This window comes from Erinaceus europaeus, chromosome 8 (assembly GCF_950295315.1).
Source record: "Erinaceus europaeus chromosome 8, mEriEur2.1, whole genome shotgun sequence".
Taxonomy (NCBI): Eukaryota; Metazoa; Chordata; class Mammalia; order Eulipotyphla; family Erinaceidae; genus Erinaceus; species Erinaceus europaeus.
In genome coordinates this window covers 56,056,254-56,082,956 of record NC_080169.1, presented here as the reverse complement: position 1 = coordinate 56,082,956, position 26,703 = coordinate 56,056,254, and the positions used below count along the sequence as shown (strand labels likewise).

Below are 26,703 nucleotides of genomic sequence, written 5' to 3'. Positions count from 1 at the left end.
CTGATGAAAACTGTTCTTTTTCTGTATTGTCCATTAAGGTAGCTACCAATCAGCCACATGTAACTATTTTTATAATCTAAAATGTGGGTAGCATAATTGAGGAACTCAATTGTTTATTTACTTTAATTTTAGTAAGTTTAAATAGTAACATGTAACTAGTGTCTCTCAAATTAGACAGTTCAGGCTAGAGGATGAATTCTGATCAGTTTATAACAAAAGCTTTTACCAGAATATATTATGAAGTGGGTGAGATTTTGCAGCTAAAAGACCCAATTGTCCAGGCTTTTATTCTCTTCCTTATTTCTTTCTCATATAGTTGTAGGCTTAAGTGTAAATCCTCTGACTCTGCCCTAGGATTTACTCTCTCTCTCAGAACATCTGAGAGATTTTCAATTTCCAAATTCTTCGATTTTGTTGAATATTGAACATTTCTCTCTTGGGTATCCATGGACTTTCAAAGCGTAGCATTTCAACAGCAAGTGGGCACTGGTCATTTTACCATCTAAATGTGGTCGCCTCATTATATCCAGGTTCCCTAAATATAGAAACAAAGAAATGTGTAACATGTCACACTGCACACAAATCTGACATGTGTTATCATAGTTCCTAAGCACCAGATATATATATCAAACAACTATTTACATTGGCTATCAAGGAAGTATGTTTGTACTAGCCATTCTGAACTGACTTCAGTGTGTGTATGTGTGTGTATATGTGTGTGTGTGTGTGTGTGTGTGTATGTGTGAGTGTGTTTAATGTCCTTGTAAGAATCAAAGTAGTACTTTACCCATGATCTGCAAATACACACCTTCTGTTTTCAACATTATGCTGACATGATAGTTTATGAAACACAAGCAAAAATGTTGGTGGCTTGTGGTGTGCCACTTTAGCTTGTCTCTTGTATTTGAGACCTCAGGGGAACCATCCATACATACCTACACATATCTGGAAATTGTAGGTAGCTGAACCCCAGGTTATAATAAATGTGCAGTTACTTATTCTATTCATTTGAACGTTTCTTTTACATTAGTTGTAAAACCAGAATTAGTGATCAAGAATATGAACAGCTCTACTAATGATACCAATTCAGGGGTTGATTAAGCCATGAAAATGATGAGATGATACCCTTCCTTTATAAATAATTTTCTACAAAGATGAGGATAAGGAGTTAACAAAGGAAATACAGAACTCAAAGATTGTGCTCATTTTCAATAAAGACAGCCTTAGCTTATTTTAATGCTCACCATCAAACCACTCATTTAACCCCCATACTCCTCCATCTACAACTTCCTCCCCATGATGAGAAGGGAATGAAAGGCTGGTGTATCTTCATCTTGTTCTTTAAGAGACCAGCCTATGGGAAAACCCAAGTAATTACACTGCACAGCATGGCAAAGGAAAGTATGAAGGCATCATAAACATCTTGCCAATGCAGTGTTTGTAAAGTATTAGGTATAGAGATGGAAATTGAGAGCCTGAAGGTAAGGTCTTGGAACTAGGAGAAGACTGTAACTTATCCATTCGCAACTCCTCTGGAGTTGGAAATGTACCCTGTGAATCTGTTTCTAATATGATGCATTGCACCAATGCAAAGGACTTTGGGAGGGAGGTGGGCAGAGGGTGGATAGGAAGAAAACTCTAGGGGCCTATTATATAATGAAATTGTATATATATATATATATATATATATGCCAGTGATTGAACTGTAAAGCATTAACTCCCTCAATAATAATAATAAAAGACTAACCACTGCTTAAATTATATATTGCTATATAGGAGGAAACTTTTTTGAAAAATTTTTTTTCTCTTAAACTTAAAAGAATAACTCCTGATATATTTCATGTGTGGCATACATCACATCACAAGGAGAATAAATTATATTCTAGGCTTTGATCCACGATACCAAAACATACACGAAAGATGTTTTTCCTATATTCTAGCATCATCCAAAATCATGTAGAAAATACTATAATTCCTCCCAAACACAGCTTAATATGAATTCTAGCAGACATCAATTTGATATTCTGCGACACTAACAGGCTCGGTAATGGTGTTCATGAGTGACACTATTTGGAGACCAGGTCAGCAGATGTAATACAGAATGAAGATGACTGAATAGAAGACTTGCTTTCATACTGTTGACTTGATCAATCTGGAGTTGAGATCATCACTGTAGTGCCAGTGAGGTAGGTACAGATCAAGATATCAGACAGTGCAAGGAAACAAAAACTTATTGTGGTGATCCACAAAATGAGAAAGACATTGGACATTCAGGAGAAAGACAAACATCACTGAAGGGATTTTGGCAGAGAGGGAATTATACTTTGGTATGGAGCACAGCAAAATACATTTACAAAACTCCTAAAGTGAAGAGCTTGATCCTGAAGTCATATCAAGAAAAGCTATCAAGGTATATAAGATAACACATAAAAAGTTTTTACTTAAGATTCTATGTTGTTGCCTTATTTCAGTGAACATATAAAGTGTATGAGACCATGTATAAATTTACTCATGACCTCAGTACTAATATTTCATTTTAAGAGTTCTTTACCAAGAGATTTCAAGGGATATATTCTAATTTATGTTGAAATACTATACCCCCAAAGCTGCTTAGTCTTTATTTATTTATTTATTCCTTTTGTTGCCCTTGTTGTTTTATTGTTGTAGTTACTATTGATGTCGTTGTTGTTGGATAGGACAGAGAGAAATGGAGAGAGGAGGGGAAGACAGAGAGGAGGAGAGAAAGATAGACACCTGCAGACCTGCTTCACCGCCTGTGAAGTGACTGCCCTGCAGTTGGGGAACCAGGGGCTCGAACCGGGATCCTTCCACTGGTCCTTGTGCTTTGCGCCATGTGCGCTTACCCTGCTGTGCTACCGCCTGACTCCCCCAAAGTCTTTTTTTATTTCATTTAATAGATTCAATATATATGTTAGCATGTAGAGGAGTGATGTAGAAGTAGTAGTGATGTGTATTATTAACCACCAACAGTTGCATGTGTTCATAGTACACATGGAAATGCTAACTTCACATTAGACACTTCTTTGCATGATATCATTTAATTCTGAAAACAACTCTCAAGTATTTTTTTCATAGTTTTCTGATTGAAACATTTAAGCTTATTTTAGAAAGTTTATTTTCCTGTAGGTAAAGAGTTGAAGGACAACTACCAGATGGTTTCCCTCATATGTCGAATAATACTCAAGTAGAACAAATAAATTTGCAAAAAGAAAAAAAAAGAGTGGTAATAGTTTCTTTTGAGAACTGTGATGGTTATGGGGGCTGGTGGGCAAATGGACTTTAGTGGAAGGTATGGTGACTATACACACCATGTGTACATGTGGAAGTATACACCTGAAACCTTAGAATTCTGTCAAATACTGTTAAGTCAATAATAAAAAATGGAATTACATTTTAAAAAGAGGAAAAATGGGAATCAGGCTGTAGCGCAGCGGGTTAAGCGCAGGTGGCGCAAAGCACAAGGACAGGCATAAGGATCCCGGTTCGAACCCCGGCTCCCCACCTGCAGGGGAGTCGCTTCACAGGCAGTGAAGCAGGTCTGCAGGTGTCTATCTTTCCTCCTCTCTGTCTTCCCCTCCTCTCTCCATTTCTCTCTGTCCTATCCAACAATGATGACAACAACAATAACTACAACAATAAAACAACAAGGGCAACAAAAGGGAATAAATAAATAAAAATAAAATATTTTTTAAAAATTTAAAAAAAAAGAGGAAAAATAAAGTTTTATTTTCCTATCTTCACCTAACATATAGCCTCACAATTAAGCCTATAAATATAACCCTCATTTGGCATTTTACAAACAACAAGGTCAAATCTAGTGTGAAATTGATCAGGCAAATATTTTACTTTGGATTCAGATTCTGAGGCAGTATAAAAAAAAGAAGGATAACACACTATTTTAATTAAATATTTTTACAAAACAACAGGTTGCTTGAGTGTTTTCTGTGCTCCCCACCAATCTCCCATTCATAATCACCCATTTCTCCAGTTCTGTATATAACTTCTTCTTTAAAAATCAATGAAGTTGTAAAGAAATATTCTCCATGCCAGGTGGTGTCATATCTGGTTGAGAGAGCATACTACAATGGAAAAGCACTCAGGTTCAAGCCCTTGGTCGTCATCTACAGGGGGAAAGCTTCATAAGCAGTGAAGCAGTGTTGCAGATTTCTCTCTTCCTCTCAATTTCTGCCTTCCTTTTCATATCATCTATGTCTCTATCCAAAAAATGAATAAAGGAAAATAACTTTTAAAAAGAAAAATTTTTTAAAGAAAAATGGTTTTATTAATTTATTACAGATTGTACTGTAAACAAGTAATGTAGAAAACAATGAATGTGTTAAAAGTTATAAAGTGCACCCAGGGGGTGCCAGGCGGTGATGCACTGGGTTAAACACACATAGTACGAAGTTAAAGGACCTGTGCAAAGATCCTGGTTCAAGCCCCTGCTCCCCACCGGCAGGGGGTCGCTTCACAAGCAGTAAAGCAGTGCTGCAGGTGTCTGTCTTTCTATCTCCCTATTTTCTCCTTCCCACTCAGTTTCTCCCTATTCTATCCAAATATATATATATGTGTGTGTGAGATGAATTGGAAGAGTAGAGATACAGGCCAGGTGAAGAATGGAATGGCCTCACAAGCTAAAGTTAGGTTTATACTTTACTTCCAAAGAGAAGCCTGGAGAATTATGTTCTTGACCTAGTTATTTCTCTCACCAGTGTTACTTATGATGAGATAAATGTACAGAATAAAAGCCTAGTTACGCAGAAATTCTCACTGCAATTGTATATTGGCTTTCAAAAACAAAAGGAGCTTTCCTATGAGCTTAATTCAAGGAGTGGGGGAAGACTTCATATTTCATGTTTATGAGGTCTATGGAATATTACTCAGTAATGGTAGGATAGTTTGTACAAAGATTAATAATTTAAGAAATGTTTCATGTGTTTCCTAAAAGAACAAAATAAAAAAACACTTGCATACTAACATTAATTATAAATGTATGTCTCTAAACAATGGCTGAAAATGCAGCAGATATGATGAAACTAGCTGTATTATAGCCATAGAATTTGGGGTGGCTTTCTGCATTCCCAAATTTATCTTCATTATTGTCAAAAATATGTTGTTTTTATTAATATAGAGTTTCTTGGGTGATGAGGTGGCTTTATGGCAGTTATTGGTGGTTGTTGAAGGATTTTGTGAATCTGTGTTGTGCCACTAAATTTTACACTTAAAATGGTCAAAATGACTAATTGCAGATCACATATATTTTTATATTTATTAATTTCCTTTTTGTTGCCCTTGTTTTTTTATTGTTGCTGTAGCTATTATTGTTATTATTGTTGTTGATGTCATTGTTGGATAGGACAGAGAGAAATGGAGAGATGAGGGGAAGACAGAGAAGGGGAGAGAAAGATAGACACCTGCAGACCTGCTTCACCGCTTGTGAAGCGACTCCCCTGCAGGTGGGGAGCCGGGGACTCGAACAGGGATCCCTATGCTGGTCCTTGGCTTTGCGCCACATGCACTTAACCCACTGTGCTACCGCCCGACTCCCGATCACATATGTTTTACCACAATTACAAGTCAGCTATATTCTATAAGCATTAATGTGGTCTAACAGCCTTCAAGGTGATCCCCAGTGTTCTCCACAACAGTAGAGTTGGCCTTGGTGACTAATAACATACTGCAGAAGTGATGGTATGTCATACCTGTGGTTAGGCTATAAAAAACATGTAATTCCCAACCTGGACTGGGTAGCTCTTTCTCATTCTCTGTGTACTGACTTTGGAGAATCTAGTCATGTTATATGACTAGCCCTATGAAGTGACCCATATGGTGAAGAACTGTTGCCATGTGAGTGAGCCACCCTGGAGTTGAATTCATAATCCCCAGAGGCACAAGGCCCAGATTAGTTTAAAATAACTAGAACATTTGTAAGAGACCCTGAGTCATAACTGCCCAGTTACATTGCTCTAGAATTCCTCATCCTGAGATGCTATGTAATAGTAAATATTCGTTATTTTAATCTTTTTTATATTTTCTGTTCTGTTGCCCTTGTTTTATTGTTGTAGTTATTATTGTTGTTATTGATGTCATCATTGTTAGATAGGACAGAGAGAAATGCAGAGAGGAGGGGATGACAGAGAGGGAGAGAAAAAGATAGACACCTGCATACCTGCTTCACCACCTGTGAAGCGACTCCCATGCAGGTGGGGAGCCGGGGGCTGGAACCGGGATCCTGATGCCGGTCCTTGGCGCTTTGCACCACGTGTGCTTAACCCACTGCGCTACCACCCAACTCCCTTGTTATTTTTTTTAAATGAAAAGAATCCAAATTCCACTACAGCTTTACTCACTGGTATGTAATAAATGCCAGTTGCTTTCATTTTGCCCTTGAAGCCTTATTTTATCCATTTCAAGTTGTTGATGTAGCAAACTTTGTGGATACAAATATGTTAAAAGAAGAGCTATGTGGTAGAGTTATTATTATTTTTTTTTATCATCATGGCACTCCAGGTCAAGTGATAACCATAAAACTGAGAGAATCACTAGGATACCTATAGTTACTTTATTTTATTATGTATGTATGTATTTTTGCCTCCAGGATTATTGCTGGGGCCCAGTGTATGTACAGTAAATCCACTGCTCCTGGCACCAGTACCCCCCCACCCCTGTTTATTTGATAGGACAGAAAGAAATTGAGAAAGGCAGAGAAAGACATCTAAAGACTTCTTCACTGCTATATAAATGGGCCCCAGCTGGGACTCAAACCAGGGTTCTTGTATATAGTACTATATGGGCTTAACCTGGTGCATCACCACCTGGCTCCCAGATACCTATAGCCATGCTTTTCTTATGGAGGATATATCAGTAAAACTAACTAAGGGAATATTAAGTGTGAGTGAAAGTAAATACTCCATGCAGGAAAATAATAATAAGCATGCATCCTCAATAAGATGCAGTATTTATGGATGTCTGAATTTGTTGGTTATACAAAAACATTTTCTTCAACAAAGGGAAAACAAAAAGCTAATTTGATCTCAGTAGGATATGATTGACTTTCAGTAGTTTAAGGAGAGAACCTTTTATAGTGAGGAGGAAAAGAAAGTAAGCTATACGTAGAGACTTTAGGGCAGGGGTAGGGAACGTTTTCTGCCAAGGGATGTTTGGATATTAAAGCATAATTCACAGGCCATGCAAAATTACTAACTTAAATAATTAACACTTACTGTTGATATGAAAAAAAAAAACTTGGTATTTGTTGAATTTTCAGTTCTGCCTGGAGTTATCTTGGCATGACTAGACCAAATAAGACATTTGGGTTGAACATTCCCCACCCCTGCTTTAGAGGAATAATACATTGAGTAGAACATTAGCACTTGGGGCAAGATGCATGCTCTTTCTCTACTTACTGTGTGTCCTTGGCTGTGTTGCATCTGTTCTCTGAACCTCAGTTCCCTTGTCTATCAGATAAGGTCATGACAATCATCTCATAGCTAGACAGAGAGAATGAGGGAGATTGCATGTTTAAAAAAAAAAAAACTTCTTGGCACATTGTAAATGTTTGGCCTTCTTTCATATACTTTCCCTCAGGATTCAGAACAGGTGTCATTTCCTGTCTGGTCTTTTTTTTTTTTTATTATTGGGGTTTTAGATAGTTAAATAGGTTCTAGTGTGTAGTCTACAAGAAACTGTGTGGAAGACAGAAAAGAGGCTCCTTATAGGGCAGTATGCATTAAAAGGTCATTGGCTTTTGTTCCTGAAGAACATTAGATCTTGATAGAAAATACCCAACAATCTTAATACAAGTCTTGATTTAGACATAAGCACTTGGACTATTTTCCTTTTATGATTTTGGTTGACATCTCCCTGACTACTTCTCCAGACTGACTTTTTCTGATTGAGACAAAAACAGAGACAGAGGAGAAAGACACTACAGAACAGAAGTATCTCTCAGTGCCATGGGAACTGGCATGACAAACCAGGCACCTTCCAGGCGTGTCTCTGTCTGTCTCTCTGTCTCTCTCTCTCTGTCTCTCACTCTCACTCTCTCACTGCCACCAGGGTTATCACTAGGGCTTGGTGCTTGCAAAATGAATCTGCTGCTCCAGGAAGCCATTTTTTCTTCTTCTTTTTTTGTTTTGTTTTTATTATTTATTTAATAATGACTGACAAGATTGTGGGATAAGAGAGGTACAGTCCCATACAATTCCCACCACTAGAGTCCCATATTTATTTTTAATTTTTTTTTATTTATAAAAAGGAAACATTGACAAAACCATAGAGGGGTATAGCTTCACACAATTCCCACCACCAGATCTCTGTATCCCATCCCCTCCCCTGATAGCCTTCTTATTCTTTAACCCTCTGGGAGTATGGACCCAGGGTCATTGTGGGATGCAGAAGGTGGAAGGTCTGGCTTCTGTAATTGCTTCCCAGCTGAACATGGGCATTGACAGGTTGATCCATACTCCCAGCCTGCCTCTCTCTTTCCCTAGTGAGGGAAGGGCTCTGGGGAAGAAGAGCTCCAGGACACATTGGTAGGGTTGTCTGTCCAGGGAAGTCTGATTGACATCATGCTAGCATCTGGAACCTGGTGGTTGACAAGAGAGTTAACAAACAAAGCCAAACAAATTATTGACCAATCATGGACATAAAGGCTGGAATAATGCAGATGAAGAATTGGGGGGGGGGGTGTCCTCCATTTTGTAGATAGCTAGTAGGCATATTTTAGTTAAATTCCAGAGGGCCTATGGCTATACTAGTTTTTTTTCTTTTTTTTTCCTTTTTCTTTTTGCCCCTGAGCCTGAAATCTGATATGCAGATGTGGACCCAAGTTATTGTCTGGGGAGATGATGTCATGGCTGGAAAAGGATCAGAAAGCTGGATCAGGGAAGAGAGTAGCTCCCTAATATGGGAAGGGGGTATAAATATTGTAAATCTCATCCATTTGATATGATCTGGGGCCCATATTTAGCTTAGGAGACTATGTGACCTTTGCATCCCTCTAGATCTGAGCTCACATTATGTGGTCATGAGTAGGAACATTCCATGCTGCCCCAATATTGACCCATCTTCCTCAGGTATAGCATAGAGTATGTTGCCCATCCTTCCTTTGGAGGATGGAACATTCTCTACCATTGTTGATCCAAGGAGTCCCATACTTCATCCCCTCCACTGGAACCCCTTCCTTCCTTCCTTCCTTCCTTCCTTCCTCCCTCCCTCCCTCCCTCCCTCCCTCCCTCCTTCCTTCCCTTCCTTCCTTTCCTTCCTTTCCTTCCTTCCTTCCCTTCCTTCCTTTCCTTCCTCCCTTCCCTTCCCTTCCCTTCCCTTCCCTCCCCTCCCCTCCCCTCCCCTCCCCTCCCCTTCCCTTCCTTTCCCTCCCCTCCCCTCCCCGCCCCTCCCCTTCCTTTCCTCCCTCCCTCCTTTCTCTCTCTCTTTCTTTCTTTCTTTCTTTCTATCTAAAGACAGCTCAAAATTGAGGAGAGGGGGCCATAGAAAGGGAGAGAAAAAGAGAGACACGTGCAAACCTGCTTCACAACTTGTGAAGCTTCCTTCTTACAGGTGAGGAACAGGAGCATGAGCCTAGGTCCTCACACATGCTAATATGTGCTTTTGAACTGGAGTTTGCCATACCTGGCATCCTCCAGGTTCCTCTCTCTCTCTCTCTTTTTTCTAAGTTTTTAAAAAATATTTTATTTGCTTATTATTGGATAGAGACAGAGAAATTGAGAAGAGAGGGTGAGATAGAGAAAGGGAAAGAGACAGAGAGATACAGAGGGGGGAGGAGACAGAAGGAAAGAGACAGAGAGATATTTGCAGACCTGCTTCCCCACTCATCATGATTTCCCCCTGCACGTGGGGACTAGGGAGTAGAGCCTGGGTCCTTGCTCACTGTAAGGTGTGCCACTGCCTGCCCATCCAGTTATTATTATTTTTATTTATTTATTTATTTGTTTGTTTTTACAGCAAAATAAATTTGTGTGTTCTCAAATTCTAGATGCAATATCATTCAAGAAGCTGAAGTTAAAATCTCCAGAAAATAGATTGCTCATTTGCCTTAAACTCCAGTAACTCATAACCCAAGTGAATTTTCTTTTATATTAATTCAAATGGAAGAATGTATATTTTTTGGTAATTTTTCTTCAATCCTAACCATGCAAAGTCTTTTATCTAAAAGACTAATTTTTTGAGTTACAGAGGCATTTTATTTCTTCTAAATCAGCCTAGGGTGCTAAGCTATATTTGCCTTAATAAATCTTTGCTTTTAATGTTTTTTTTATTATTATCTTGAATTACATCCAGTCTCTAAAGAAATAAATATGTGGAAAAAAATTCTGTGGAATGTTAACTGTACTAGTATTTTTCTTCCTTTTATCATGCCCCAAGATTTGCCAAAGTTGATATAAATTCACCATGCCTTCTTTAAAAAGCATAACAGCAAGGCCTTCTTCTTGCTGGAATCAGACTGTAAAAGGTGATTTCCTTTTACTTCATTTGGTTTAAGCCTGTAAAAAGCATTAAGTGAAAAATCTGATATATTTGTTAGGGCATTTATTGCATTACTAAGTTATATTTTCAGTTCTCAGTAAAAGATTTATTGAGAACATAAACTTTGAAGAGGTTTTGTTCAGGATTAAATATATATATATATTTTTTCTTCTTCTCTTTTGGGGGAAATAATATCATACAAAATGATGCCTTTCAGGAGCTATTTTTAGGACTGTTTATGGTTGAAGGACATAGCATTCTATTCCATTGACACAGATAACAGCCTACCAAGCTAGCCTCTGATTATGAGATTTGTAGCTTCAGCAAAATAAATAGCACAAGTTACCATTTTCTACTTACTCAATTTACCAGAATACAAGTGCACCAATAAGTCAAACTCTTTTGCAGAGGATTTTTATATTTAAAATGGTTTTCACACTGTCCATATAATTTAAACTAAATATTTATAACTGAGTTATCTAAAATGTGAAAAATAAACCATTAGCTAAAGTTTAATATGTATTGATTTCTTTTTGACACATGAAGATTTTAATTTAAACTGAAAATCTTTTGTCATCAAAAAATGAGGCTTTCTATTTGAGATAAAACAGGTCTTTAATCAATTGCTTTGAATTCAGGAAAATTAGATAATCTTTATTCTTTAAATATCATGAATATCAAAATCATCACAGGGTAAAATATTCACTTCTTTGTTCCACTCGAGTTTCAAAAAATGTTCATAAAGACTTTGAAATAGGTAAAATAATAAGATATCTGTAATCGATTTAAGCAAGTTATGGTAAGAAAAGGTCAATCTTCACAGCAATCCTGTGAAGTAGGAGAAGGCTATTAATTTTATCCTGATCTCTATCCAGAACTTGGAAAGGTTATGAGTTGCCTGATGTCCTTCAGGTAACAATAGAATTCCACATGGAGTGGGAGAAAAGCATGTGACATGGGACAGGTAACAAAGGACTGGTGGTTATGACTGGAAATAACTGTAAACAAAGTAATTGAGGAGGTGAAAATCAGGTCTGTTGAATGCATATCATTTGGATTTTGAGAATATACTACATTTCCTTGCGAGTTTTAAATTTCTCTTTTATGTATTCCGATTGCCAGGGTTAATAACTATTAATGTGTTTTTTATATTTATTTATTCTCCTTTTTATTGCCCTTGTTTTTATTATTGTTGTAGTTATTATTGTTGTTGTTATTGATGTTTTCATTACTGTATAGGACAGAGAGAAATGGAGAGAGGAGGAGAAGACAGAGAAGGGGAGAGAAAGATAGACACCTGCAGACCTGCTTTACTGCCTGTGAAGCGACTTCCCTGCAGGTGGGGAGCCAGGGCCTCTAACCAGGATCCTTACTCTGGTCCTTACACTTTGTGCCACATGCGCTTAACCCGCTATGCTACCGCCCAACTCCCATTAATGTATTTTTATTTCTTTTTCTGAAATAAAATAGATCTTCTATCATGACCTTCAGACAGGATTCTGACATGTGACTATTTGTATCTTTTCTGTCACTGACCACATTATTAAAGTAAAATACTGACAATCTTATAATTGTTATTCAGCTAAATCTAGGAATCTTTTTAATAATGTAACTGATATATATATATATATATATGTATATATATTTCTAGTAGGGTTGTACTATGTAATATAAAACAAATTCATTATTTGCCAACCTAAAATAAATCTGAAAAGCAACTTTTAAAAACCATGTTATTGGGACCGAGTGGTGGTGCACCTGGTTGAGAGCACATGTTACATTGCACAAGAACCCAGGTTCAAGACCCCGGTTACCACCTCAGGGGGAAAGCTTTGCAAGTGGTGAAACAGGATTGCAGGTGTCTCTGCTTCTCTCCCTCTCTCTCTCCCCTTCCCTCTTGATTTCTGGCTGTCTCTATCTAATAAATAAAGATAATTTAAAAAATAAAAATCATATTATATAGGAATATAGAACTTCAGATCAAGTATAGAGAAATTACAATGTTTTACCTTTGGTATTAAGATAAAACTTTTCAAATCAAAAAGTTATGGCTACTAGCTACTCAGAAAACTTGGAGAGGGTGGAAATAGCACAATTATTTATGCAATGGACTTTCATGCTTGAGACACCAGAATGTCCAATGTTCAGTCCCCAGCACCAGCACAAACCAGAACTGAGCAGTGTTCTGGTAGAAAAAGAAACACTTGGAGAAAAACTTGTTTGTTTGTTTTATTTTTATTTATGATTCTTTTCTGTGGGGATCTTGAATGGAAACATAGTAAACCTTTATGGAATAGCTAAGTAAAAATAAGTTTAAATACAGAAGGATTTTTGTTTTAAAAAAAAAGTAACAAGAAGTCCACTCTCATAGCTTTTTCTCCATGAGTATTTCAGGGCTTTTATGAAATAAAAACATGAAAATTTGTAGTTTCATATTGGTAATAAGAAAAAGGCTAGTATATATTATGTTATAATTCAACCATTTTTTAAAAACCAGGTTACTTTTTGTTTTTTAACATCAGTTTATTCTGAGGGACTGTCTTTTTTTTTTTTTTTTTTTGTCTCCAGGGTTATTGCTGGGGCTCAGTTCCTGCACTATGAATCCACCACTCCTGAAGGCTGTTTTCTCCCTTTCTGTTGTCCTTGTTATTTATCGTTGTTGCTGTTATTATTGTTGTTGTTGCTGGTGGATAGGACAGAGAGAAATCGAGAGAGGAAGGAAAGACAGAGAGGAGAGAAAGAGAGACACCTGCAGATCTGCTTCACCACCTGTGAAGCAACCCCCCTGCAGGTGATGAGCCAGGAGCTCGAACCAGGTTCCTTATGCGGGTCCGTGCGCCATTTCTCCTAGCAACATTTGTTGAAGGGACTCTCCTTTCGCCATTTCATGGTTTGGGCCCCCTTGTCAAAAATTAGCTAACTGTAAATGTGGGGGTTTATTTCTGGATCTTCAGTTTTATTTCACTGGTCTATGTGTCTATTCTGGTTCCAGTACCAGATATATGTGTGTGTGTATGTGTGTGTTTGTGTGTGTGTATAAAGAATTTTATATTCAAATTTTTCTGTCCCATATTTTTTGACAACTTACAATACTCTTAAGAATGTTAGTGCTACCCCATAAAGAATTTTGGTCCATACTCACAGAGGCATAAATGTTAGGTGAAGATGACCAGTAGGCTCTGAACTCCAATTCCATCAGAACCTGAAGGGGGGGGTGCGCAGGAAGGAAACCCAAAATTAATAGGTGTGACTTAGAAAGGAAGAGAAGGAAGTATCATAGAAAAAAATAGGCAAGTATATATAAATATAGATATATTGTTATAGAAATAATAGTCAACCCATATCTATGATCTTGGGAGCACTAATACAGTTTTCAGTGGAGTGAATGGGGACACAGAACTCTGGTGGTGGAAAAGGTGTGAAATTATAACCTTGTTGTCTTATAATTTTGTAAATCAATATTCAATCACAAATAAAAATTGAAAAATAAAAGATAAGAGAATAAAAAATAAGAGAATGTCTGTGCTAGTAAATTGTAAGACACCCTTAAAGAGAACTTTAACCCAATAGTCCCTTTACCATTTAAATCAGATACTGATTGATATGTATATTAAGTTATAGATAAGAAGGTAGAAAGAGATATACACATCAAAATATATACCTATATTTTACAAATATATCTTTGATGTAACAGACTATATTTCAGAGAAGCCTGTACACTCTCCATTTTGCAAGTATATCCCTTTAATTATCTTGACAGTATGTGAAAGTTTTTTGTAACTACAGCTCTTCCTGCAAATAATAATATCATTACATAACATTTTGACATATAAGCCAACTGACCATTATGGGAAGGAGTATCTCCCAGGAGTTTTTATCATTAAACAGTTTCACTAGAATAAATGAATGAGAGTTGAATTTTTTCAGTCTATTACAAAGCATTTATTACTTCCTATTTATGGAAGCTAATTTTAAAATGTTACCTGTTTACCTCGAGGGGATGAATCTTAATTAATTTTTAATAAGAATGTATTGACAAAAAAGTTGTAGAATCAACAAACAACTTTGTCTTCATTATTTATATGATTAAGAGTCCTTGCTTGTATCATCTGCTAGCACCTGGTATTGAGAAATTCACTGCACAGACCTAAATCTTGCCTTGTATTAGTCTTTATTTCCCCCAAGAGAGTCTACTTCACCTTCAAGAATTCTCTTCATATTCCACTTGACCAGAGGCTCACCCCTCTTTGAAAAAGGAATAAATTTGAGCTTGTTTTTATACAAACAAGTCATTTTTTGAAAAATCATGGCATTTTTATAACTATAATCCTCCTCCTAAATCAAAAGCCTTACCAAGAAGGTGACTGGATGTATACATTTCTTTTGGTGTGTGGACAGTAAAGAGTGTTACAGCTGATAGTTCTGCTGAGTACAAGTGGGGAAAAGTCAGATTTTTTTTTTCACAAATGATTTTAAGGTCACCATTTGTTAAATGGTGACCAGTGACCAGTGCCTGTGTTGGCATCTTTTCTACAGAGACAATATGTGTACCTTCAAAATGAAAGAATCTAGGGATTTACTCTCTGGCATGGGATAAATGATGAATATTGATCACTCACTCCAGATCACAAAACAACTGTAATTCCACATACATAGACCTCTCGGGTATTCAGTGCTGTGACATCACTGGATGTAGATAAGAAATATCCACAAGATTTTGTGCCCCCCCTTTTGTTTTTGTTTGAATTTTTTTGTTGTTCATTTTTGTAGTACGTGGGTGTGCCCAGGCCACACTACTTTGCAAAACCTCCTCTGATCAGCCTTTCCCAGACATTACTGTCATTCTTTAGATTTAGAGAAGAGACATTATGCTATTCCACTGCAGAATACTGTGCCCCAGTATGGTTCCGTAGCCCCCATGTCCACCTGGTCGATTCCAAGTTATATTCCTCCATGAGGATAATTTCTGGAACCATCCGTTCCACCCCGGTTCCATGGCTGCCAGTTCTTAGCAACATCACCCCGCCAGATATTCGTCGGGATGCGGCATCATCTAAGTTCATTTCCCACGTCTACTACGCTCGACCGGACCTGCCAATATACTCGGATATCTTCGCCCACCCTGTCCGACGCTTGACGTCTCGTCACCCAATCTGGTCCCCTACGCCTACACTGAACTTCTCTGTTCCAGACTCTTGGAAACAGAGTTGGCAGTCAGCTGAGGTAAAGAACAAACACCTCATCACAGACCCCTGCAAGCGTCAACCCGGCTTTGACCTAGCAAGTTATGATTGGGCCCTCCTCAATCGCTATCAAACAGGCCATGGCCGGTGCGCCGCTATGTTCCATCACTGGGGAGCCAGAGACGACCCGAACTGCCCCTGCGGCTCCAGACAGACTATGACCCACATAGTCAATGACTGCCACCTCTCCAGATTCAAAGGAGGTCTCGAAACTTTACATCAGGCTCAACCTGACGCTGTTGACTGGCTACGGAAGAAGGGCAAACGCTAGAAGAAGAAGAGAAGAGACAGACAAATGGATTATGGAAAGAAGTAGGAAGTTTGGGGGGGGCGGTAATGCAAAGGGTTAAGTGCACATGGCGCAAAACGCATGGACCTGCATAAGGATGTTGGTTAGAACCTTAGGCTCCCCACCTGCAGGGGATGTCGTTTCGCAAGCAGTGAAGCATGTCTGCAGGTGTCTGTCTTTCTCTCCCCCTCTCTGTCCTCCCCTCCTCCCCTCCTCTCTCAATTTCTCTCTGTCCCATCCAACAGCATCTGCAGCAACAACAATGCCTGGAGCAGTGGATTTTTAGTGCAGGCACCGATCCCCAATGATAACTCTGGAGACAAAAAAAAAAAAAAGCAGAAAGTTCAACACCATTCAGTCATCCATTTCACTGGTGCTATTCATAGTGCTCTTATCTAGTGCTGGGTTTGAACCCAAGGCCTCATGTATGGTAAAACACTACCAGATGCTCTACTCCAGTTCCTTCTTTTAAGATTTTTAATGCAAATCAACATCTTTCTTGAAAGACCTAATAAGTAAATTGAACTTATTGTACTTCTACTCTGAATGTCCAGCTTCCATGAACTAAAATATTAACAAATTCTCATGAAAACATTTATAGATCTAGTGGAAGGTAGACAGCATAATCGTTATGCAAACAAACTATCATACCTGAGGCTCCAAAGTCCCACTTTCAGTCCCCTGCACCACCATAAACCAGAGCTGATCAGAATGCTCTAGTAAAAAGAAAAAAAATTATATATCTGTTTAGAATTCAACTGTTAGAGATGAAATGTAATTTGTTTCAGTTGTTCCACAGCATATATATTATCAGCTTTAGAGGGGAACTTTTGAAGTTTCACTGTAGAAATAATAAATAAATAAATAAATAAATAAATAAATAAAAAATACAGGGATCAGGTGGTGCTGCACCTGATTGAGTGCACATGTTACAATGTGCAAGAACCTGGGCTCAAGTCCCTAGTCCCCACCTGCAGAGGAAAGCTTTGCAAATGGTGAAGCAGGACTGCAGGTGTCTCTTTGTCTCCCTCTCTATCACCCCCTTCTCTCTTGATTTCTGGCTGCCTCTGTCTAACAAATATTTTTTAAAAAAGCTGAGAGGACACAAGAAAGGGGGACCACCTGTTCCCTCCCCAGTCCTGAAACTGAGTTTAAAATAAATAAATAAAAATGCTATATAACTCTTAAGTGCCAGTTTATAAATTAACTTTAACAAGAAAAGAACCAATTTTGTCCTCACTTCAAAAAATAAATAAGAAAGAAAATATTGCCTTCCACAGAGTAAGTACTTTTAGGATTCAGGAATCAGGACATGAACATGTGACATTGATATTTTTTGCTTAGAAATGATTGTTTACATCTAAACCAATTAATCTTTCTTAGGTATTGTCAGTTTTTTTAAGGTATTAGATATTACTCAATTCACAGATACTCAGATATTCAGTGACTTAGTATTTCACAATCTCAGGAACCTGCCTTACAAGAAATGGTCCTCTTCACATTGCTGCGTACTTGTCTTATTTGCAACATCATTTTCATCCTCAGCTTTCACTTCTCTTCAATTTTGACAGGTCATCTTTTGTCTGACAAGAGTCTAGATTTTCTTTGCTTTTCTTGTCTGTTTTTAGGATGGCTTAGGAACTATGTGAACTGTTTAAACATTTAGTTGACAGGTTAAGTACCTTGAGAATCAATGTTAAATAATTGTGTTGGTGACATAGGGAGAAGTTCTGGGCTGACCTGACAGGCATATGTAATTGTACTGAGCTCCCTGCTTCTAGTTCACAATCAAGTTCTTTCTAGACTGAAGTCATATAGTGTTAGCATTAGATGACCTTTAATGACTTATCCTGTCTTCTTCACTTTTGAAGTATTAAAAATTGACATACACAAGGATAAATTATCCTGCTTATTGTGTATGGCTGTTTTAAACTATTCATGTTTTCTTCTTTTGTATCTTTTTTTTTTAAATACAGGTTGTGTGTGTGCACACAAGTGTATTTTTTTCATGAAAACATACTTGGAAAATTTTTATGATTAGAATAGCAGCGTATCATTTTCAATGATATTAAAAGTATTTGTTTGAAAATCACTTACAAAATTACATACACACTGGATTCAACAAAGACTGTAAGAACTGTTTCTCTTCATTGCCATATAAATTGAAATATTTATTTTTTTTGTTTATTTATTTATTTTTACCACTAGGGTTATCACTGGGGCTTGGTGCCTGAGTGACAAAACTGTGGCTTCTGGGGCTGGTGCAGTGGTACACCTGGTTGAATGCACATGTTAGTCCGCAAGGACCCAGGTTCAAGCCCCCAGTCCCCATCTAAAGGAGAAAGCTTTGCAAGTGGTGAATCAGTGTTGAAGGTATATCTCTGTCTCTCTCCTTCTCTACCTCCTCCTCCTTTCTCAGTTTCTGACTGTTTCTATCCAATAAATAAATAAAGATAATAATAAAAATAAAAAAGTCATAGCTTCTGATGGCTATTTTTTCTTTTTTATTGTTTTTTATTTGATAGGACAGATAAAATGAGCAGGGGAAAGAGAGGCATCTGTAGTACTGCTTCAACACTCTTGAAACTTCCACCCACCAGGTGGGCACCAGGGGACTGAACCCGTATCATTGTGCTTGGTCAAGAATGCATTCAACCAGGTGTGCCACCACTTAGCAACTAGATTTGTAACTTAAAAGTTGCTTAGTTCTTTTTTCAGTCTTGGCTCTGGATGGGGATGAAGAACTTTTCTTTCTAAAGTTTGTTTAAATTTATCTAATTCACAGTCTCAGAAGCCAAGATAAAAAAGTAGAGTACGTAGGTATTTATTTTATTATTTGTTTATTTGTTTTACTGCTTCCAGGCTTATGGATGGGAATCAGTGACTACATGATGAATCCACCACTCCTAACAGCTATTTTCTTCCTTTTAAAATTTATTTTTTCTTTTCTTCTTTCTATCTAAGAGGAGAGAGGAGACTGAGAGGGAGAGAGAAAAAGAAAGATGAATACAGCACTGTTTTACCACTAGTGAAGCTTCCCCCCGCAGGTAAAAATCAGAGGCTTGACCCTGAGACCTTGCAAATGGTAAAGTGTAAGCTGAACTGTGTTCACCACCACCCAGTCCTCAGGGTGTTTACGAAGCTCCAGGGCTCCTGACAAAAGTAAAAGAAAATACCTGTGGAGCAACATACTCAACCCAGGTACTTTAGGGATTGGCATTCCATAATGCTCAGAGGCTTAGTCAACCAAGAGGACTTAACAGTTATTAATATTTATGCACTCAGTGATATATGCCATCAGAATATATGATGTTTGATATATGCCATCAGAATATATCAAACAGCACTGAAAGAGCTATGAAAACATATCAATAGAGGGAGACTTCGATACCCCCATTCTCTCAAATGGACAAATCATTTAAGCAGAGAAGTAGTAAAGAAACAGAATTAAATGAAAAGTTAGAGATACTAGACCTATTACAAATTAGAAGAGTCCTTCAAACCAAGAAACTGGAATACATGTTTGTTTTGAGTAAGCACTGAACTCATCCCAAGCATCTTCTCAGACCATAGCGGAATTAAACTAACACTTAACAATAAACAGAAAATTAGTAAAAGTCCCGAAATATGGAAACTCAACAGTACATTGCTTAACAACTACTGAATCAGAGAGGAAACTAAGGTAGAAATTAAAATGTTCCAAGGCTGGGGGTGGTGGCACACCCAGTAAGCACACATATTACCATGAGCAAGGACCAACCCGTGTTTAAGTCCCTGCTCCTTACCTCGGGGGGGATGCTTTATGAACAGTAAAGTAGATCTGCAGGTGTCTATCTTCTCCCTATCCTCTCTCAATTTCTCTCCCTATCCTCTCTCAGTTTCTCTCTGTCCTGACAAATAAAAGAAAAAATAATAATAATGGTATCTAAGAGCAGTGGGTTCATAGTGCCTGCACTGAGCTCCAGTGATAATCGTGATAGCAAAAATAACAATAATAATAATAATAAATAATAATAAATAATAATAATTAACATTTTCCTAGAATAAAATGAAAATGAAAACACAAGCTATCAAAATATTTGGGACACAGCTAATGCAGTACTTAGGAGGAAATTCATAGCCATAAAGGCACACATTAAGGGACAAGAAAGAACTCAAATAAACAACCTGACTGCACATCTTAAAGATTTAGAAGAAGGGGTTCCAGTGACAGTACAGCAGGTTAAGCACACGTGGTGCGAAGTGCAAAGACTGGCTGGCATAAGGATTCCAGTTCGAGTCCCCGGCTCCCATCTGCAGGGGAGAGTCGCTTCATAAGCCGTGAAGCAGGTCTGTAGGTGTCTATCTTTCTCTTCTCCTCTTTATCTTCCCCTTCTCTCTCCATTTCTCTCTGTCCTTTCTAACAATGACGACATCAATAACAACAATAACTAAAACAATAAAACAACAAGGGCAACAAAAGGGAATAAGTAAATAAATATTAAAAAAAAGATTTAGAAGAAGAACAAAGGAACCCTAAAGCAACCAGAAGGACAGAAATTATTAAAATTAGGACAGAGATGAATAATATTTTAAAAAAGAGATCCAGGCTGTAAGAGATAGCATAATGCCTATGCAAAAGGACTCAAATTCCTGAGGCTCTGAGCTCCCTGGTTCAATCTCCAAAAGTAAGAGAACCATACAAATGATCAATGAAGCTAAGTGTTGGTTCTTTGAAAGGATAAACAAAATTGACAAACCCTTGGCCAGACTCAGCAAAAAAAAAAAAAAAAAAAAAGTGGGGCAGGAAGAAGACTCAAATTAAGAGAATTGTAAACGAAAATGGAGAGAACATAACAGACACCACGTAATCCAAAGAATTATTCAGGGCTTCAATGAACAACTATATGTTACCAAACTAGAGAACCTAGAAGAAATGGAAATGTTTCCAGGTGCTTTATGATCCCCACATATTAACATTATCCCAGCATAAATTCATAATCCAGAATTATGCATATGAGAAAAAAGTCATTGTAAGTAAATAAGTCACAAAAAATAACAAAATTGGTTAAAAAAAACTGCAACCCTTCACACATTAGAACATTATTACATTTTAAATATGAAAAATAAGATAAAATTTAAAAGATTTAGAAAAGGGCTAGTAAAACTGCTCAATTGAATAATGTGTTGGTGTACCATGTGAGTAGCCCAGGTTCAAGCCCAATCCCCACTATATAAAGGAACTTCAGAGTTGTGGTTTCTTGCTTTCACTCACTATCTCTGTCTCTATCTGAAGAAGTCAACCCAGCATGGTGAAAACCTGGAGATGACCACACCTCCATCCTCCCCCCCCCAAAAGGATTTAGACAAAATTTGGAGAACAAATGGATAGTGACCATATTAGAGGCAAATTATCTGAGAATTAGCTGATCTGGGAAATTACTCTGAACTATAATAATTACCCAGAATGGAGAAGAGTAGGTTAAAGCATTACTTTTTAAAGTTACTTTTGCTTTAGTATTTCTAAATTCTTTCAAAATTCATTGATTCCTAACTAAAACAATTTATTTGTATGAACTCATCAATCCTTGTGAACTCATACACAAGGCACAGTCAGCCAGTGAGACTTTAAATTCATTTACAGAGGAACTTAAAAAGTGTGGCCTTGCTACAACAGTGAGAATATATAAAGCCATTTCAACACTACACTAGTGGAGAAAGAAGGGATTCAGGTTCTGAATTATCCCTTTGATGATGGTGCATCGCTAACCAAGCACACTTGATGACTGATCCTGTTCCTGTGAAATGAAGTTTCTTGAAGAACCTAGTTGAACATCATGTTACAGATCTTTGTAAAGTGCTTGTTGTCCCACTGTTAATTGAAGGTGAAGTGAAATATGAAGATGCAATGCAGCTCATAAGATGGAAGTTTAGGGAAAGGAGGTTTTTAAAAGCAAGCAAGGTGGGGCTAGATGGTGTTACATTTGGAAGAGTGCACATTACAATGTTCAAAGACACGGTTCAACCCCCACTGCTCCAGTCCCCACCTGCAGGGGGAAGCTATATAAGTAGTGAAGCAATGCCACAGGTGTCTGTCTCTCTCCCTCTCTATCTCAATTTCTTTCTGTCTCTATCCAACAAATAAATAAAATATTAGAAAAAAAGTAAGAGCAAGCAACTTTTTAAATTTAATTTATTTATTCCCTTTTGTTGCCCTTGTTGGTTTTTTTTATTGCTGTAGTTATTATTATTGTTGTTATTGATGTCATCATTGTTGGATAGGACAGAGAAAAATGGAGAGAGGAGGGTAGGACACAGAGGGGAAGAGAAAAACAGACACCTGCAGACATGCTTCACTGCCTGTGAAGCAACTCCCCTGTAGGTGGGGAGCCGGGGGCTCGAACCAGGATCCTTAGACCAGTCCTTGCACTTTGTGCCACATATGCTTCACCCGCTGCGCTAATTCCCAACTCCATGCAAGCAACTTTTTATGTTTGGAAAAATATTGTCCAAAAACAGATATACTTAATAGTCATAGAAATCACTGTTGTATAACTCAAGACTCAGATTATTGTATGTGTGAGAAAACAGGTAGATTTGGTGAATGATAATTCTATGAAAGCTTTCGCAAGTGTGCTGACAAGTAAATGTGTCAGCTTGGAAGAATGGCAGCCTCTGTTTAAATTATGATCAGTAAGTTTCAAAATTCATCAACAGATTCTTGCTGTTCAACATTTTAAAAGTGCTTATCATTTTTATCAGTTGACTTTACCTAAAACTACATACTACTGACTTATAAGTTGTCTGCAAATCTGTTCTTATGTCAGAATATTGTTAACATGCAGGACATTTAGAAATTGGATGCTAAGATAACCCAACACAATAATTGTATACTTTTAATATCATAGAGAGTTTTAATTACAGAAGCTATGAAAAGGGGTTTAAATCCTGTGTAGTTTATCCCTTCAGTCACTTAAAATATTGATGATAGGACTTCTGTAGCTACTTACATGTTTCTTTATGTCTGTATTTCTCACATTTAAGGCAATATCATCAGGTTATTATAACCGCCAACTTTTCTGAATTTTAACTGTCTTATCATTTTTTAATATCTTTTTATAAATTTCAGTTTGTGCTCTGAAAACCTCCATTTTGAAATCATAAACCTCTGACTGGAAAGTTCACGTAAAGTCCACATTATACAGAAGCATTTATGTTTAATGTCGTCAGATAAAAATGTCTCACAGTAAACTTTATGTTTTCATTTGGGAGTTCAACTTAAAAGAGGGCATGAAAAAAATAAGTAAGGGTGAACTGTTAAGTATTTTTTAGCAAAATGTCATACTTGTCTTAAGCCGGATGTATGGAATCTGCCTTTGAGTTGAGTAAATATTTTTTAAATTAGACATGCTTTATTGTTATTGCTAAAATAATTCTTAATCATATTTTTTTCCAAATCCTGTAATTTTTCCCCCATTTTTTATTGGGAGTTGTTTATTAGCTGTTTTTGTTTGAAGTGAGATTTTTTTTTTCTTCTTCCCTAATCTTTTTTTTTTGCAAAGAGAGAAATTAGTTTCTGCTAAGGCATCTGGTATTTATATTCCTCTTCAGCTCTGTAACATACTATTTGTAGACTTGACAATTTGTCTTATGTAATTGATAAATTGGTGCTGTGTTTGATGTTACTTCAATCATAAATTTATACTGTCTGGAATGTGTGATTATAGCTCTATGGGGGGAAGTAAATTTCTTTGTGTCTACCAGTTTGTAAAAACCATACTGTGAGAATTTGAATATCTAAATAAATATTAATATACAAAAATAAAGGAAACGAAAAGTTAAGGATAGTCACTAAAACATGAAAATGGAATGTGTAGCTTCTGAAGTAGAAAATATTAAGCATTAAAATTCAATCTGCAAGAAGGGAAAAAGAAAAATGAACAAGCAGAACAGACTGTACTAAGATGGCAGCAGTAATTCCAAATATACCATTAGTCATAAAATGTCATTAGACCAGATTTCCTTCTGCAAAGATGGGGAATTAAGTGATTAAACAGTTAACCTAGCTATCTATCTCATTTCTATGAAAGAAAACTTTTAAATTATGGGTATGAAACATTAAAAGAATCTGACAAAAAGTATGCCAGGAAAATGCTAACCAAAAGAAGACTAGTGTCATTAAATTAATATGAGAAAAAAGTGAACTTTACCCCAGGAAACTATATTAAAGATAAAAGGGGTCACTACAGAAAGATTAAAGAGTTAATTTACTAATGGGAGATAACATTGCTAGAGCATTATGTCTTTAATTATCTGGATATATATAACAAAAATTGCTAGAATTACAAGGAAAATTAAAAAAAAACTGCCATCACAAAGATTGCAAACAACAACCACAATCATTCAGACATTTTAATAAGGCATCCTTATGTCTTGAAATAAAACTTTCAAATAAATCCCAGAAATGTCATATTAATTTAGATAGATTCAAAAGGGGACCTGGTAATGAAAACGCTTGTGGTGGGTAGGTAGCATGGCAATTATGCAAAAGACTTTCTTGCCTGAGGTTTCAAAGTCCCAGATTCAGTCCCAGGCATTACCATTGGCCGGAACTGAGTAGTTACACAACTAAATGAATGAATGAATGAATGAATGTATAAATAGATAAGTTTTAAATAGAACAAGAAAAGTGCATGTGGAAAGTTGGAATAAAACATTTTTTGAAATGCAAGTGAAAAATGGTATCCTTTCTAAACTAATATTTTAAGTAATAATTTAAATATTTGCATGTAAAATGAATATCACAAGCAAACATTTGATTATTTCATGAATATCATTAACAAGTTTATTCTGTATAGAGGAAGAGAAGTGAGATTATCTTACTGGTTAAGTCCTTATGTTTAGGTGTATATATGTTAAATCTTAAGTGTGATCAATCATTTACCTTTAAAACAAAGCTACAACTGTAGTTATTTATAATCCTGCAAAAGAGTTCAGTCAGACTTTAACTGTGAATCAAAGGCTTGATGGAGAGAAGAGCTGCAGATAGATAGGACCACCTATCATACGTGTGACAAAGTAAGGCCTAAAAAACCAATTTAGTAACACTCTGCTACATGTTCTACTTTATCAATGCTATACAAAATTGGTGCTAATTTATTGCTAACCATGATTGTTACAAACTATGTATGCTATGGAGGAAGATAACATAATGGTTATACAAAGAAACTTGCATGCCTGAGGCTCCAAGGTACTAGGTTCAATCCCCTACACCGCTATAACCAAAGCTGATCAGTGCTCTGTTAAAACGCACATGCACACACACAATGAAGACATCACTGGGGCTTTACTGCTCATGGCAACTTTTTCACATGGAGAAAGACAGAGGGAAAGGGAAAGAAACCATAGCCTCACTGAGCTGGGCGGTAGCACAGTGGGTTAGGCGCCGGTGATGCAAAGCGCAAGGACCAGTATAAGGATCCTGGTTTGAGCCCCCAGCTCCCCACCTGCAGGGGGTTACTTCCTAAGTAATGAAACAGGTCTGTAGGTGTCTTTCTCTCCTCCTTTCTGTCTTGCCTTCCTCTCTCGATTTCTCTCTGTCCTATCCAGCAACAAGATCTAAAAAATGGGAAAAATAGCCTCTAGGAGCAGTGGATTCATGGTGCTGGCACAGAGTCCCAGCAATAACCCTGGAGACAAAAAACAAAACAAAACAAAACAAAAAAAACACCACAGCCTCAAAGCTTCCTTCAGTGCAATGGGGGCAAGGCTTAAACCTGAGTCATGTGTATGACTAAGCAGTCACACTGTTCAGATGAGCTAGCTGTCTTGCAGGCCCTAAAAAGATATTAATAAAAATTTACAATGAGAAAGGTGATGAAATATTTGAATGATTCTGCCTTTCTTTACAAAGGAAAATAAGGGAGTCGGGCAGTGGTGCAGCGTGTTAAGCACACGTGGCGCAAAGCACAAGGACCGGTTTAAGGATACCAGTTCGAGCCCGCAGCTCCCCACCTGCAGGGGAGCCGCTTCACAAGCAGTGAAGCAGGTCTGCAGGTGTCTTTCTCTTCCCCTCTCTGTCTTCCCCATATCTCTCCATTTCTCTCTGTCCTACCAACAACAACAACATCAGTAACAACAATAATAATCACAACAATGTTAAACAAGGACAACAAAAGGGAAAATAAATAAATATTAAAAATATTTTTAAAAAACGAAAATAAAAGGACAGTTGGATCATTGGAACAAGATAGAGAGCCCAGAATTAAACCCACTCATATATAGGCAGTTAATTTATGACAAGGGGGCCAAAATAGTCCAGTGGGCAAAAAGAAGATCTTTTCAACAAATGGTGTTGGGAGAACAGGACAGCCACATGGGAAAATATGGAAATAGACTCTCACTTAATAGCATACATCAAAATGAACTCAAACTGGATCAAAGACCTGGATATTAGACCTGGAACTATTGGCAAAACACTTCAAGACCTTAACATTTAATATGCATTTGGACACTTAATCCCATGGGCAAGTAAAACTAAAACAATATTAAATAAATGGGGCTGCATCAAGTTAAAAAGCTTCCACTTACCAAAAAGCTTCCACTTACCAAACTTCCACAGTCCAGTAATTGGGAGAAGATATTTGCATATCATACATCTGACAAAGCAGGTGGTGCCAAACATCT

At 37.2% G+C, this 26,703-nt stretch overlaps 1 protein-coding gene and 1 long non-coding RNA gene across 5 annotated transcripts in view; one reads left to right on the top strand and one right to left on the bottom strand.

Annotated features, from left to right (window-relative positions):
* CDK14 (cyclin dependent kinase 14) overlaps positions 1 to 26,703 on the top strand; it is a 722,913-nt gene that overhangs the window by 560,009 nt on the left and 136,201 nt on the right. The window lies entirely within an intron of this gene.
* On the bottom strand, positions 269 to 26,703 carry LOC132539906 (uncharacterized). Its single transcript, XR_009551192.1, has 3 exons — positions 26,626 to 26,703; positions 7,428 to 7,511; positions 269 to 535 (listed from the first exon to the last, which is right to left on the bottom strand). It is a non-coding gene; the product is annotated as an uncharacterized LOC132539906 (long non-coding RNA).